The sequence below is a fragment of the Chiloscyllium plagiosum genome, chromosome 31, assembly GCF_004010195.1.
Source record: "Chiloscyllium plagiosum isolate BGI_BamShark_2017 chromosome 31, ASM401019v2, whole genome shotgun sequence".
NCBI classification, from domain to species: Eukaryota; Metazoa; Chordata; class Chondrichthyes; order Orectolobiformes; family Hemiscylliidae; genus Chiloscyllium; species Chiloscyllium plagiosum.
The window spans coordinates 41,419,115-41,436,178 of record NC_057740.1 but is presented as its reverse complement, the minus strand read 5'-3'; the positions used below and the strand labels follow the sequence as shown (position 1 = coordinate 41,436,178).

At 43.4% G+C, this 17,064-nt stretch overlaps 1 protein-coding gene across 2 annotated transcripts in view; it reads left to right on the top strand.

The window, feature by feature from the left end:
- The first annotated feature begins 772 nt into the window (after nucleotides 1-772).
- LOC122565478 (cAMP-specific 3',5'-cyclic phosphodiesterase 4C-like) overlaps nucleotides 773-17,064 on the top strand; it is a 334,615-nt gene continuing 318,323 nt past the window's right edge. Inside the window, exon 1 of one of the 2 annotated variants that reach the window (XM_043721488.1) lies at nucleotides 773-900. The gene's annotated coding sequence lies outside the window, so the exon portion shown is untranslated. The remainder of the gene's footprint in view (nucleotides 901-17,064) is intronic. The other variant, XM_043721491.1, reaches the window with a different exon arrangement.

The window sequence follows — 17,064 nt, the reverse complement described above, 5'->3', positions numbered from 1 at the left end:
ATATACTCAATGACCCAGCCTCGAAACCCTCTGTGGTAAAGAATTAAACAGATTCACTTCCCTTTGAGAGGGAGATTTCTCCTCATCTGTGTCTAACCAGGTGACTCCTTGTTCATGAGGTGATGCCATCTGGACGCAGACTCTCCCACAAGGGGAAACAGCCTCCAACATTTACCCTCTCAGGAAGTTATCACTCTCCAAACCCGTGACTGTACTGAGAAAGGGTCACTGGACCTAAAATATTAACTCTGCTTTCTCTCCACAGATGCTGCCTGACCTGCTGAGCTTTTCCAGCAATTTCTGATTTTGTTTATGACCTCTTCCATGTAGAAGGACAAGAGGAGCAGACGTATGGGAATACCACTCCCCTCCAAGTCACTCACCATCCTGACTTGGAAATTTATCGTTGTTCCTTGACCCAACACATACATCCATTTAGTGAAAAATTAGTTTACCCTTCCTTGCTGCGAGGGGGTGTGCACTGAGGAGCTAGGGTCTGCTGCTGTTAGTCTTGATCAGCAAAAAGCAAAAGTAAATTCCAGCTGATAAACCCGTCTAGAATATTTTCCCCTGCCCTTCTAGTTAATGACATTTTGCAGAGTGTGACTCAGAAAGAGTTAACCTGATGTTGCTGATACTGTGTAATTATCAAGCACTTTCCATGGAATGGGATTACATCGGTGCACACATTCAGATTTGTGAGGCTCTGGGGGCGGGTTGTTCTCACTTAGAAAGCTGGTGAGCCACAAACTCAGACCAAGCACTGACTTGCTCGCTGAAGTTTCAGCATGAGTCACAGAGAAGGTAGAAGCTGGGAAAGAGAGAACATTTAATAATTCTCATTCTCAAGAGAAAACGGTGTGTTATCAGTAAACTCTTCAAACAATTGGAATCCAGACGGTAGGAAAATATTATTAACTTGTAAAAACTTTTTAAACTCATGAGCTCCCTCAGTGTCGGTTGAAGTGTGTAACGCTGTGTTCTCTTTGACTGGCATGGTAATTTACTGCAGTTCATTTCTTTGTGAGGTAATATTTAGGAGTTTAAAGAGTGATGTTCATAGTACACGAGGGATAAAATCTAATTTGAGAAAATGCAGAACAAAGAAGATTCATTTCAGCTGATGTAAAAACAGAAATTGCTGGAAAAGCTCAGCAGATCTGGCAGCCCTGTTCTGAGGAAGGGTCACTGGACCTGAAACATTAACTCTGATTTCTCACTACTGATGCTGCCAGACCTGCTGAGCTTTTCCAGCAATTTCTGTTTTTGTTTCTGATTTTCAGCATCCCGCAGTTCTCTTGGGTTTTCCTCATTTCAGCTGACATGAGTAAACTGCAGGTTTGTAACCATCAAAACAGATCTGAACTCTTCCAGATACAGGAAGCTAGAGCAGTGGCTTGTCAGAGGTCTTTAATGGAAGTTTTTTCAGGCTGATGTAGGGAAAGTGTTTCCACCTGTCTGGGCTGATCAGATTTAGGGGCCAACACTATGAGACTGTCACTAAAATAACCAATAGGGTAGAGAGATTTCACCTGAATTGTAAAAGAGCAGTGAGAATGTGGAACTCACTCCAAAAAGGACTGGTCAAGGTCATTAGTACCAATACCTTGAAGGGGAAGCTGGATAGACACAAGAAGGAGAGAAAAATAGAGGGATGAGGTGAGATTGGAAGGTAGTTTAAGAGGTGCAGAAACACTGGTCTGTCCCAGATGGACTGAATGGCCTTCACTCTGCTGTAAATTTTCTGCAGTCATGTGGAATTTCCTGCTACTTGGAACTCCAGTTAATAACAATAAAAAAAACGTGCATAATGTTTTTAATCCAAAAATTACCTAATAGTACTTCACAGGAGCGTGGCAAAGGGAAATATTATATTGGATCAAGTGATGAGATATTAGGTCAGTAACCAAAAGCTTACTCAAAGAGATGGTCGGAAGGAGATTTTTTTAAGGATGGGGGGGAGGTGGGGAGAGAGAGAGAGAGAGAAAGCACGAATGAGAAAGGTTAGAGGAGGGAATTCCAGAGCTTCAGGTCTAAGCAGCTGAAGGAGTGTAGAGATGGAAATCTGAAAAGTTGAAGAGGCTGGAATCAGAGGGGTACAATTATTCTGAGGGTCATAGTGTTGGAGAAGATGGCAGAAGATCGGAGGGGTGAGTTCACGGAGAGATTTGATAATGTGAATGAGAATTCTAAGGCCTGGATATTGCTTAAGGAGGAGCCAATGTTGGGCAGCACATGCAGGGGGTGCTAGGTGAATGAAACTAGGCACAGTGAAGGAAATGGGCAGCTTAGTAATGGATGACCACAAGTTGACATTGGAATAGTTGGATCTTGATGTAACAAAGTCATGATTGAGGTTTTCAATAGCAGGCAGACTGGGGCAGGAATGGAACTGTTTAACTGCCAGAACTTTAAGCATTAAATGACCGATGTTTGCACTTATTTTTAAAAACAGTTTTCTTTGTTTTGCTTAGTCAATCAATCATGTTCCCCTTCAGAATATTAGTGTCCTCCATGATTCTGAAGGGATAGATGCACCATCCAGTAAATATACTAGAAATGCCTCCCACGCTATCAATGCTCTGGGGATGTTGACATTTTGTAGGAGCTGTGATTAGTTTGTTTCTTATTCACCACCCCCTGATCATCAGCTGGAAAGTGCATGTGTCATAGGAAGGCAGGACTGGGCTTGACAGTGAGGACCAGCCACAATTAAATAGCTTGCCTAGATTCATTATCTGGATGGGCACTTGGAGGAAGTCAGGGCAGTTGCATGTGGAATCCGAATGCTGGTGAGGGTTTTGCCTGAAGGGATTGAGAGAGAGCGAGTAAGACTGTAAAGGGTTTCCCACTAATGCTTTTCCCAGATTTTGCTGATTGTAACGTTAGGTAGTGTGAGACATGGTGAGGAATAGAGTCCCAGTCTGTGCAGAAAGTAGCACATTGAAGAGATACTCATTCACATTGAGAGTTAACAGCAGAATATGGCTGCCTAATGGTCTAGTGAGATGTGTTTCTTTGACATATCCACGTTGCAGTTTCCTGGTGTGAATTGGGTGGAGCTGGAGAGAGAGGAAAGACCCACTGTGCTAGCTCACCCTCACATCATCAACAAGGAAATCAGGTCACATCTGCAAAATCAATAAACAGCCCAGAAACGCCGGTCTCTCATAGTGTTGGTGAACAGATCAAATCTCTTCATGGTCTCTCTCATCTGCCACCTCCTCTATCCCCATGATCCAATGAGATTCCTCCAGGTCCTACCTCATACAGATTCCTGATTTCCATCACTCTCACCATTGGCTTCTGTTGCCTTTTTCCTAAACTTTGAGATTCCCTCCCTAACCTCCATCCTCTCTCTATCTCTCTCTCTCCTCTTTGCGACTCTCATTAAAGCTTTCTTCCTTGATCGAGCCTGGATGTCTCCTGACATGACTCTTTCTAACTTTTGCTTGCTGCTCACTTCAAGTTAGGTGATGCATAAATTCAAGGTATTGTTTTTATTATGTGAATTATTAGAGTCAGTCAGAACAATTGCAGTTAGTTTACTCAACCTGCTTGGACCCTGCTTGGTCCAGGTGGGACTAGGACCTGGCTCTCCTGACCCAGAGGTACAGACACTACCAATGTCCTACAGAGCCTATTTAGAGCAGCTGCTGTCATTGGATTTGATGCTCCTGGATGATGGAGTGGGACAATCAGATAGGTCCCCAGGTGACATTATAGAAGTTTCTAAAATACTGAGAAGTGTGGATAGGAGGAATGATAGTTGTCTTTTCCCGAGGATGGGGGATTTCAAGGCTAGGGGGTCCATTTCTAAGGTGAGAGGAAAGAGATTTAAAAGGGACATGCAGGGCACATTTTCTACACAGAGTGTGGTTTGTGTGTGGAGTGAACTTCCTGTGGAAGTGACAGATGTGAGTACAGTTACAATGTTTAAAAGACATTTGAATAAGTTCACAAATAAGAAATGTTTGGAGGGGTATGGACTAAGTACCAGCAGGTGGGACTAGTTCAGTTTGGGATTAGGTTCGGCATGGTCTGATTAGACCAAAGGGTCTATTTCTGTGCTCTATGACTCTGACTTTATAAGGACAAAAAAAAGAGAGATATAGAGTCATTGAGATGTACAGCATGGAAACAGACCTTTCGGTCCAACCTGTCCACGCCAACCAGATATCCCAACCCAATCTAGTCCCACCTGCCAGCACCCGGCCCATATCCCTCCAAACCCTTCCTATTCATATACCCATCCAAATGCCTCTTAAATGTTGCAATTGTACCAGCCTCCACCACATCCTCTGGCAGCTCATTCCAGACACGTACCACCCTCTGCATGAAAAAGTTGCCCCTTAGGTCTCTTTTATATCTTCGCAACATCTTTCTGATAGGAAGGAGACCAGAATTGCACACAATATTCCAACAGTAGCCTAACCAATGTCCTGTACAGCCGCAACATGACCTCCCAACTCCTGTACTCAGTACTCTGACCAATAAAGGAAAGCATACCAAACACCTTCTTCACTATCCTATCTACCTGCAACTCCACTTTCAAGGAGCTATGAACCTACACTCCAAGATCTCTTTGTTCAGCAACACTCTCTCAGACCTTACCATTAAGTGTATAAGTCCTGCTAAGATTTGCTTTCCCAAAATGCAGCACCTTGCATTTATCTAAATTAAACTCCATCTGCCACTTCTCAGCCCATTGGCCCATCTGATCAAGATCTCATTGTAACTTGAGGTAACCCCTAATCATTTATGTAAATGACAAAAAGTAAAGGACCCAACACCGATTCTTGAGGCACTCCACTGGTCACAGGCCTCCAGTCTGAAAAACAACCCTCCACCACCACCTCTTGTCTTCTACCTTTGAGCCAGTTCTGTATCCAAATGGCTAGTTCTCTCTGTATTCAATTTAATTCTGACCTTGCTAATCAGTCTCCCATGGGGAACCTTGTCGAACTGAAGTCCATATCGATCACATCTTCCGCTCTGCCCTCATCAATCCTCTTTGTTACTTCCTCAAAGAACTCAATCAAGTTTGTGATATGGACTGAAAGCATTAAATAATGAGGACAGTTTACTTAAACTGGGCTTGCATTCCCTTGCTGCAAACTGTTTGTTGTTTTAGTTTTGCATTCCCTCAGGGGAGGTAGTGGTGGTTAGGTTTTGGGTTATAGCAATACCATTTCTGTCAGTGTATCTCTTTCACTAACTGTGGGCTGATACTAGGTAAGGTCTCAATCTCACAGCTGGCTGGTATCTCCCTCAGGGACACAGTCCTCTTTCAAGGATCATGCATAGTTCCTGGCACCATGCACTCTTGCCTTTAATCTTTCATGTGGTGTGGGTGTTGCTGTTGAGGGCAGCACTTGCTCAGCTATTTCTGAGGGTGGTTAAGAGTCAGCCACATTGCTGTGTGTCTGGAGTTATGTGTCGGCCAGACCAGGTAAGGACGGCAGATTTCCTTCCCTAAAGATTATTGAGGAGCCACATGAGATTTTCCAACAATCAATTGGAATAATGTGGTCATTATTCCAGAATGATTAACTCAATTTCAATTCCACCAGCTGCTAAATTGGGATTTAAACCTATATTATTACAGCACACTAGTATTCCAAAAGAACTGCAGCTGCTGTAAATCAGAAACAAAAACATAAATTGTTGGAGAAATTCAGCAGGTCTGACAGCATCTGTGGAGAGAAATCAAGGTCAATTCTCTGAGGAAGGGTCACTGGACCTGAAACATTCACTCTGTAGTGATAATACCACCAAGCTTGTAATTCTAATGATACCAAAACAGAAATTGCTGGAAAATCTCAGCAGCTCTGGCAGCATCCGTGGAGAGAAATCAGAGTGAATGTTTCAGGTCCAGTGACCCTTCCTCAGAGAATTGACCTTGATTTCTCTCCACGGATGCTGCCAGAGCTGCTGAGATTTTCCAGCAATTTCTGTTTTGGTATCATTAGAATTACAAGCTTGGTGGTATTATCACTACACCTATACCTCCCCATAGAGGTGAACTCATCATCTTCCTGGGCATCACCAATGTCAATCTTCTGGCTACAAGAGCAGGTCAGAGGCTGAGAATCCTGCAGTGAGCAACTCCCCTCCTGACTCCCCAAAGCCTGTCCACTATCTACTAGACTCAAGTCAGGAGTGTGGTGGAATACTCTCCACTTGCCTGGATGGGTGCAGGTCCAACAACACTTGAGAAGCTTGACATCATCCAAGACAAAGCAGCCTGATTATTGATATCGCATTTAATGCATTCAACATTCAGTCTCTCCACCACCGACGCACAGTTACAGCAGCGTATTCTGACTACAAGATGCACTACAGCAACTCACCAAAGACAACACCTTCAAAACCTGAAACTGCTACCATCTAGAAGGATGAGGGCAGCAAATTCAGGAAACACTCTGAATATTTTCCTCTGACTCACTCACCGATCTGACTTGGAAATATATCATTGTTCCTTCGGTATCGCTGGATCGAAATCCTGGAATTCCTTCCTTTAACATCATTGTGTGTGTCTCTACACCCCTCAAATGTCATGGTCCAAGAAGCAGTTCTCTCCCACTTTCTCAGTTAGGGCTGGCCAATAAATGTTGGCTTCGTCAGTGATGGCTGATCAAAAGAATGAATGAAAAAGAATCTGTTAGGAAAAGCTGTTAAAGGTTTGGGATCTAAAGTAGAGAAAGTTAAGACACAAATCAGACATGATCTTAATCAAATGGCAGCGGCCTGGCCTCCTCCAAATCCGAAAGGAGAGAGGAACAGTTTTCCACAATTTACTTCCAACGCATGTCACACAAACTGTTATTAGTAAAAAGCCAACAAGGAAGGGAGGGGAGGTTTTGAAAGGTCAACTCTCTTTCCCTGCTAGTACTGAGTGATTACTGTGTGGTAAATACAAGCAGGCTGTTTGGACTAGGAATGATTAACTTGGAAGAATTTCAACTTGTTGTTTTTCATGGGTATGATCAATACCTTAATATGGCTATTTGATGGCACAGAACGATACAGAATATTCCTGATAAAAAACATGTTGTCAAATCTTTTTATCTCTCACTCACCAGGACAATTCACAAGAATACCAAATAAAGAGAAAATAACATTTATACTAAATGATAGGAGAGTGCTAATTGCTTGGCAAGGAGACTCTGATAGAGGGGTTGCCATAGAGATTACACCTTTTTTATTCCTGATGAAGGGCTTTTGCCCGAAACGTCGATTTTGCCTGTCCTCAGATTTTGCCTGTCCTTGGATGCTGCCTGAGCTGCTGTGCTCTTCCAGCACGACTAATCCAGAATCTGGTTTCCAGCATCTGCAGTCATTGTTTTTACCTCATAGAGATTACACCAGTTAATAATGACAGATAGTCAACTGCCAATTTCTTTTCTGATATAAATGAAGTTTGCCCTTTACATTGGTAAGCTTTTGTGAATTGAACTGATGTAAATAGGATGAAAAACTTTGACAAAATGCATCTTTTTCCAGCAATAGTCAAGTTAATATGGATCATAGTAAAAAGGTGTGGTGCTGGTAAAGCACAGCATCTGAGGAACATTCCTGATGACGAACTTATGCTTGAAATGTCGACTCTCCTGCTCCTTGGATGCTGTGCTTTTCTAGCACCACACTCTCAACTCTGATCTCCAGTACCTGCAGTCCTCACGTTCTCCCCCTTAATATGGATTATGGCAAGCAGAACTAAGACCTGGGTCTCCATTTTGACTGAGGATATAATTGCTGGGCATGATGTACAGTTAGGTTACTCTGAGGCTAGTTACAATATCTTCTTCATCCAGCAAGTACACTTGAAATGCAGACAGTATGACATTTCTGAGATGGGGCAAACAGACAAGTATCAAATTGTGGTCAACTGAGTCAGGAAGTAAGGCTCCCTCTGCACTGTCCCTGCCAAACACTCCCATGATAGGGACAGCATAGGGTTAGATACAGAGTAAAACTTCCTGTATTCTTTTAAATTAATAATAAACTGAAGGTAAAAATTCATCGACACTGTCTCTATGAAACAGTCCCAGGACAGATACAACACAAAGTTAGATACAGAGTAAAGTTCCCTGCACTCATTTAACCTGAAAGTTAAGCTCTCTCTACACTGTCCCCATCAAACCCTCCCAAGATAGGGACTGTACGGGGTTAGATAAAGAGAAAATCTCTCACTACTCTTTTAAACTAAAGGTAATGCTCTCTCTGCCCTTTTACCTCCATGCTGTCCCCATCAAACACTCCCAGAGCAAGTGTGGCATGAGGTTGGGTATGAAATTAAGCTCCTGCTTTACAGTAAGTATTGATTCACTCCTGATGACTTACTGCAAGGTTCATACACTCATGGTGATCTCCTTGAACAGGACTGAGTGAGTGAGATGGGCAGTTGGAGTGGTTGTAGTATTTGTCTGTAACACTTGAGGTTTCTGTATACCTTGTGAAAGACTGTGCTTGATATCAATCCATCCCAGTGGATAGCACACAGCTGCCCCTGTGTCAGAGCACTGTGAGTTCGATTCCTTACTTCCCTTAAACTGAGCACAGATCCAGATTGACGTTCCCAAAGCAGTGCTGTGGGAATGCTGCAGGGTCAGATAAAAGTACAATGCCGATGGCTACAACTAGAAGCAGAGGGGTTCTCCCTAATGTCCCAGCCAATAGTTATCCCCAATTCAGCACCAGACAACGGACTGGCCAGATATTCACCTGGCCACAGCTCTTGGGATCTTGCTATGTTGAAATGTTGACCAATGTTGCAACTCTGGATCCTGAGTTGCTGAAATCCTGATGGCGGGTTTATGCCCGAAACATCAATTCTCCTGTTCCTTGGATGCTGCCTGACCTACTGTGCTTTTCCAGCACCACACTCTCGACAATGTTGCAACTCTTTTTATTTCACAGAAAGCACTTTGAAACTTGAGTTCTGAAGGACATCTCCTCTCAGATGGGAGTTTGAAAGGTTGGAAGGTAACAGGACTGGCTTATCAGCCTTTCAAGTGGTTAATACACTGGGCCGCTCTGCTGACAGTGACCAGCACAGCAGCAGTTTTGCGTCATTGGGGGTGTTAAGGTGTTAAGTTGATTAATGACATTGTAACATGAAGCCTGGTCTGTGTTTATCTTGATTTGTAGAAACCAAGTGGCAGCTAGTGCCTGATGGAGGAGAGGAATGTGAAGGAGGGAAAGTGAGATAGAGACTCCAATATAGAACATGAACATCGGATGAGATTAGAAATGTATCTCGCTTTGTGATATTTTCTCGGTTGATGTTATTTTGTTGCAGCCAGCAGTGAGAATCTGACTGTGGATGACTCGAAGCTGTTTAGCACATTCTGGTTTTAAAATGTAATCCATTGTTCAATCCAATTGAAGGAATATGTAACAGTATTCTAAAACACTCCTAAAAATGTCAATAAACGTCTCTGAGTAACCACTTCAGATACTTGGTCACATAACTCAGGCTGACAGCCCATGGTGCCTTTACTGAGGTGGGGGAGGGCAGACCATTCCTCAGATGAGACATTGAGCCAATGCCTTTAATCCCTAACCTCCCCAACCCCCCCACCCCACCCCCACCCCCACCCCCCTCAATTTGTTGACCCTTTAGGGAAGGTGTTATAAGATCCCAAAAGATCTTTTCAAAGAAGAGGGGAGGTGTTCTCGTAAGATATTGGAGTAGAATCAGGCCATTCAGCCCATTGAGTTTGCTCTGCCATTCGATCATGGCTGATAGGTTTCTCAACCCCATTTTCTAGCATTCCCCCCTCCCTCATAACCCTTGACCTTCCTGCTAATCAAGTACCTGTCTATCTCTGTCTTAAAAACACCTAACGATTTGGCCTCCACAGCTCTCTGGGTAATCAGTTCCACAGATTTCCCACCCTCTGGCTGAAGAAATTCCTCCTCATCTCAGTTCTAAAAGGTCATCCCTTCACTCTGAGGCTGTCCCCTCAGGTCCCCATCTCTCCTATCAGTGGAGAGATCTGTACACCTGCTGAACCCAGGCCTCGCAGTATTCTGTAAGTTTCAAACAGATACCCCCTCATCCTTCTAAGTTCCATCAAATGCAGACCAAGAATCTTCAATCACTCCTCATATGACCAGTCCTCCATCCCCAGGATCATTCCTGTAAACCTCCTCTGGACCCTCTCCAAGGTCAGAGCATCTTTCTTTAGATATGAGGTTCAAAACTGTTCACACTATTCTTTATGTGGTCTGACCGGAGCCTTTATACAGCCGCAGCAGTGTATCCCTGCTCAGGTTTTCTAGTCTTCTTGAAATATTGCATTTGCTTTCCTAACTGCCAACTGAAGGGCATGTTAACCTTAAAAGAATCCTCTATCAGGTTTCCTAAGTCCCTTTGTGCTTCAGATTTCCAAAGCCTTTCACCATTTAGAAAATAATCTGTGCACCTATTCCTCTGACCAAAGTGCATACCCTCACACTTTCCCACTTTGTATTCTATCTGCCATTTCTTTGCTGACTCTCCTAACCTGTCCAAGTCCTTTTGCAGTCTAGATTAGAGTGGTGCTAGAAAAGCACAACAGGTCAGGCAGCATCCAAAGAGCAGGAAAATCGATGTTTCGGGCAAAAGCTGTTCATCAGGCCTCATTCCAGATGAAGGACCTTTGCCCGAAACATCGATTTTCCTGTTCTTCGGATGCTGCCTGACCTGTTGTGCTTTTCCAGCACCACTCTAATCTTGACTCTAATCTCCAGCATCTGCAGTACCCACTTCTGCCAAGTCATTTTGCAGCCTCCCTGCTTCCTCAACACAACCTGTCCCTCCACCTATCTTCGTGCAAACTTAGCAACAGTGTGCTCAGCTCCTTCATGGAGAAAATTAATACCTAATGTGAATAGTTGTAGTTCCAACACTGACCACTCCAGAACTCCCCTAGTCATTGACTGCAATCCTGAAAAAGGCCCCTTTTTTCCCTACTGTCATCCTTTTACCAGTCAGCCAATCCTCTATCTACGTCAGTACCTTGCCCCTAACACCATGGGCTCTTATCTTATTTTGCAGCCTCCTGTTATTGTTGGTCCACTGTTTTCCTGCTAGGCTTCCCTTCCAATCAACTCTGGCCAGCTCCTCCCTCATGTCTTTCTAGTTACTGTTACTCAGTTGTGATACTGTGACATCTGTTTCAGCTTCCCCCTCTCAAACTGCGGGGTGAGTTCTATCATATTGTAGACTCTTACAGACCATTAGCTCCTTAATCAAGTCTTCCTCATTAAACATCACCAAATCCAGAGTGGCTGTTCCTCAGTGGGCTCTACCACAAGCTACTCCCAAAAAAATCATGTAGACATTCCACAAATTCCTTTTCTTGGGATCCCTGACAAGTCTGATTTTCCCAGCCCACCTGCATATTGAAGTCCCCCATGATTATTGTAATAGCGCATTTCTTACATGCCTTTTTCTATTTCCTGATTTATTTTCTTTCCAACATCCTGACGACTGCGAGGAGGCCTGTACAGAAATCTCATCAGGGTCTTTTCTCCTTTGCAGTTCCTCAACTCTCCCCATACAGATTCTATGCCACCTGACTGTATATCACTTTAGGAGAAAGTGAGGACTGCAGATGCTGGAGTACCAGAGTTGAAAAATGTGTGCTGGAAAAACACAGCAGGCCAGGCAGCATTCGAAGAGCAGCAGGAGAATCAATGTTTCCGGCATAAGACCTTCTTCTGAAGAAGGGCTGTATATCACTTTAGATTAGATTAGATTAGATTAGATTAGATTACTTACAGTTTGGAAACAGGCCCTTCAGCCCAACAAGTCCACACCGACCCACCAAAGCGCAACCTACCCAGACCCATTCCCCTACATTTACCCCTTCACCTAACACTACGGGCAATTTAGACTGGCCAATTCACCTAACCTGCACATTTTTTGGGTTGTGGGAGGAAACCGGAGCACCCGGAGGAAACCCACGCAGACACGGGGAGAATGTGCAAACTCCACACAGAGAGTTGCCTGAGGCGGGAATTGAACCCGGGTATCTTACAAACTAGGTAACCTTGTCCCTTTTGTCCATCTGCCTGAGCTTTCAATAGGATGTATATCCTTGGATATTTAGCTCCCAGTCCTGATCCCCTTGCAGTTTCTGAGATACCCATAACATCGTACCCACCAATTTCAATCTGCGCCACACACTCATTTAACTTGTTTCGTTTATTGGTGTTTCAGGGCCAACATTGAGCCCTCAACCAGCATCACTAACACAGTTTGTTTGGTTATTATCATATTGCTGTTTGTGGAATCTTGCTGTGTTGCTCCTGGCAGCTGCATTTCCCATATTACAACAGCAGCTACACGTGACAAATGCTTCATTCAGTGAAAATGCTTTGAGATGTTACAATGTTGTGCTATATAAATGCAAGTCATAGACACATAGAGTCATAGAGACTTACAGCACAAAGAAAAATCCATTTAGCCCATCAGGTCTACACTGGTCAAAAGCAACCACCTGATTATTCTATTTTCCTGCACCTAGCCTGGAGCCTTGGTATCACAAGTGTACATTGTCACAAAGTTAGTCCCTTCTTTCCTAAAAGCTGTTCCTTGGCTCAAGGGGATTCTGTCCTTGATTTTTTTTTCAGAGGAGCAATAAACCGGGCCGGTATCCGATCAGTCTGGTTTGGTACAGAGATGAAAAAGGATTTTGAGAGGCCTTTTCTTTATATGTAAACACATGAGACTTCAGGCCAAAGTAGTCATGCTTCAGAAGTGATCTGTATAAAGAGAAGGGAGTGGTCAGCTCTCTAGCTGAGCTAAGCTGAGTTGTTTTTAGTTGAGTTCAACAGGGAAGTTCAGCAGGGAGCTGTGTGGAAACTCTCTCTCCTTTCTGCCTTTCAACTTCAACCTGTAAGCATGTGTTCCATTTATACTGGATTTTAAAAGGAGTTTGCTTATTGGGACTGTTGTGTATATTCGGAACAGCATAATTACATCTAGCTGGATAGGTTGAGTTCTGTAGGGGTTCTTTGTTCTTTGTGTTTCATTGTGTGACTTTGTGAATAAATTTTTGTCTGATTTAAAATCTAGCAGTCAACCTAGCTATCTTACTCTTGGTAATTTTCACTGTACACTTACTGAAATAAATTGCAGAGTTAGGTCTAGGGCTGTCTGCTTAAGAATCTTTTGAGTGGTCTGATCTAGTCCATAAGAACATCAAAATATTTCTTAAATGTGATGAGGGAGTGAGTTCCCGATTCCCACCCTCTAACTGAAAACGCTTTTCCTCACATCCTGTCTAAACCTCCTGCCCCTTACCTTAAATCTACCATCTCTCTTCATATCTCAAAGGAGAAAGTGAGGGCTGCAGATGCTGGAGATCAGAGTTGAGAGTGTGGTGCTGGAAAAGCACAGCAAGTCAGGCAGCATCCGAGAAGCAGGAGAATCAACATTTCGGGCATGTGGACGTTTCCTTCATCAGGAATATGGTGCTTATCTGGAGCTAATCACTCAGCAAGTTTGGTCTCTCATTACATCCATCATTTAGTTATTCATTAATCCACTGACTCTCATACCAGCTCATTCCAAACATGTAACACGCCTTTTCAAATTAAATATGTACATTTTGTACAATATAGCCTGCTTGACTGGCATTATGTTCACAAACATCCGTTCTCTTCACCACCGATGCTCATTAGCGGCAGTGTGGACTATCAAAAGATGTACTGGAGAAATTCACCAAAGATTCTCATACAGCACCTTCCAAACCCACAGCCACTTACATCTAGAAGTGATGTGGAGGTGCTGGTGTTAGTCTGGGGTGGACAAAGTTACAAATCACGCAACACCAGATTATAGTCCAGCAGGTTTATTTGGAAGTACGAGCTTTTGGATCAAACTTAGCATCAGTGCCCTTGGTTCCTTCATCTAGAACATTACACATTAATGTGAATAGTTGTGGTCCCAGCACTGACCACTGCAGCACTCACTAGCCACCAGCTGATATCCTGAAAAAGACCCCATGCTTCCACTCTCTCTGCCTTCTGGCAGAAGTGTTGTGTGATTTTTAACTTTCATCTAGAAGGCAGTAGATATATAGGAACGCCACCACACACTAGTTCCCCTCCGAGCCACATACATTGCTGTTCCTTCACTGTCAATGGGTCACAATAATGGAATTCCCTGCCTAAGAGCATTGTGGGTCTACCTACAGCAAATAGACTGCAACAATTCAAGAAAGCAGCTCACCCCCACCTTCTCAAGGGGCAACTAAGGATGAGCAATAAATGCCTCTCCTAGCCAGCGAGGCCCGCATCCCACAAATGTCTATAGATATGTACACATACATAGGGCAGCACGGTGGCTCAGTGGTTAGCACTGCTGCCTCACAGCGCCAGGGACCTGGGTTTGATTCCTGGCTTGGGTGACCGTCTGTGTGGAGTTTACACATTCTCTCTGGGTGCTCCGGTTTCCTCCCACAATCCAAAGATTTGTAGGTTAGGTGAACTGGGCAGGCTAAATTGCCCATAGTGTTAGGTATGTTAGTCAGGGGTAAATGTGGGGAGATGGGTCTGGGTGGGTTACTCTTCAGAGGGTTGGTGTGGACTTGTTGGGCCGAAGGGCCTATTTCCATACTGTAGGAAATCTAATCTAGTTACATTAAAATGTGGGAACTGCACAAAGAGATAGGAAATAATTGAGTCAAAGGGAATTTGAGAGTTACCACCTGCATTACCAACTCCACCTAAAATGTAATCAATTTGGATGTAGGTCAAGAGAACCTGGGCAAATGTGACATTAATAATTGGGAAAATGATATTGGACATGCGACCAGGAGATTATAGATCCTTTATTGTTGGTTTGAGGGGATCTGCATTACTCATTATTCTTGCACTTCAAGTTGTGGTTCCTCTGCTACACACATAACAACAAATGTTTGGAATAAACTCCAGATAGAATAATGAAGACAAACTAAACTTCAACCGTTGAAGAAACATTTGTATGAAACACTAGAATGGAATGTAGGGTCTCTCAAAGATGGAGTCATACAACACAGAAACAGATCCTTCAGTCCAACTTGCCCAAGATGGCTGAATTAATGAACCGAAGATTCTGTGAGACTTGCAGAAATGATGGATTTTAGAGAGAGGTTACTGGGACTGTCAGTCGTTACACAGACTCACTGCAAGAATGGGTTTTCTGTCCAGAATCAACACTACCTTCTTGATAAAACCTATTTCATAATCGACAGCTTATAAATGAAGCTGCAATTTGTAGAACAACACAATGTTCCATCTCAAACCTTAGTGTAAACCTTAAATACAGCATCAATTACCAAGAAATCCAGAAATCTTTGGAAAATTGTGAAAAGTAAACACGTTAAAAGCCATCTAAAGGGAGCATGACTGTAGCATAATGGGATGTGAATATATTAGTTATGATCATGTTTACAATGGCACTGATATCAACAGAGCAGAATAATTGAAACATATGAGCAAGACTCGAAGAGGAGCAGGAGGACATTGTCCTGGAGACCTGTTGGCTATGTAATGTATATTATTGTCCAGACATAGGATTTAAATGATTTACTGAGGGGAAGAGAGACTTTCTGTAAGTTAAGAGCAAGGCAGCGATGCAAGGGAGTCAGTGGTAGCAGTGCATTGCATGCAACCTTGCACTGCAGACCCCCAATGGCAAAGAGAACACAGACGTTACTGAATCCAGGAAAGGACAACCATTCAGACTGGAATTAATGGGAGAACCACAATCCATGGACACAGCTGCAGCAGCCTCAAGCAACATTACTGCAGAGTTCTCTCAAAACAATGGCTATTTTGGAAGACATGCTGGACATGAGGAAAGGTGACAAATATAATTTTATTTTGAGGGAGGCAATGGCCTAGTGCTATATTCGCTGGATTGTTCAAATTTGACCCAGGTTCAAATCCTGCCATGACAGATTGTGGAATTTGAATTCAATAAACATTTGGAATTGAGAATCTAATGATGACCATGAATCCATTGTCAATTGTCGGAAAAACCCATCTGGTTCACTAATATCCTTCAGGGAAACTGCCATCCTTACCTGGTGACTCCAGACCCACAGCAATGTGTTTGACTCTTAACTGCCCTCTGGGCAATTAGGGATGGGCAATAAATGGTGGACTAGCCAGTGACACCCTCATCCCGGGAATGAATAAAACAAATTGGGAAAAGAATGAATGGGATGTGATTAGCTGGCTATAGATACCTTAGCAAGTTGGCTTGTGGGACGTAGGTGAGTGGGTAATCCTGGTGACTTCAGTGAAGCTGTAACCCACTGATTACATCCCCAATCAAACAGTCTCATTACAACAATCTCATTACAGTCCTGGTCAGGTAAGGACAGATTGTAACAGTTCCAGTCCAGTTTTGATTAGATCGAGACGTGATTTTTACAGTTATTGGAGCCCCCATCATGAACACTGGAAGGGGGAAGAGGTCAGAGGGTGTCGGTGGGGATGGAGCTGGTAAAATTTCTCTTCCAGTTAGCTTAATATCAGCTCTTACTATTTCAATAAATAAGTCACATTTCAGCAACGTCCTGATCATCTCAGCCTTGCCCATGACAATATGATTACTGTCTCGATATTTCTCTCCCACAGTTTCCACCATCTAGAATAGAGGCTATCAACTACACCCTGACAGTGACTGAGTTCATTATTCCTTTCAGAACAGATTGGAATCCAGGCTGGTTCTGATAATTAACTTATTGAGACCGGCAACATTACCTGAAATGTTAAAGTCATGCTTTTTGAGCCCATTTCCCAAAGACTTTAATCTGTTCCTGAGATTTTGAATTTCTGCAACTCAATAAAATATTACGGAGCACTCTGCAGGAACACAACTGGTGCTAAAAGGCCAAAAAGGAGCTATTGGTATGTCTGCTGAAAAACATTGGTGTAGCTGCAGTGGAGACAGTGTAGGGGAAGCTTTAGTCTGCAACTAATCCTGTGCTGTTGCTTTCGTGGGAGTTTGATAGGGACAGTGTAGATGGAGCTTTACTCTGTATGTAACCCTGTGCTGTCCCTATCCTGGGAGTG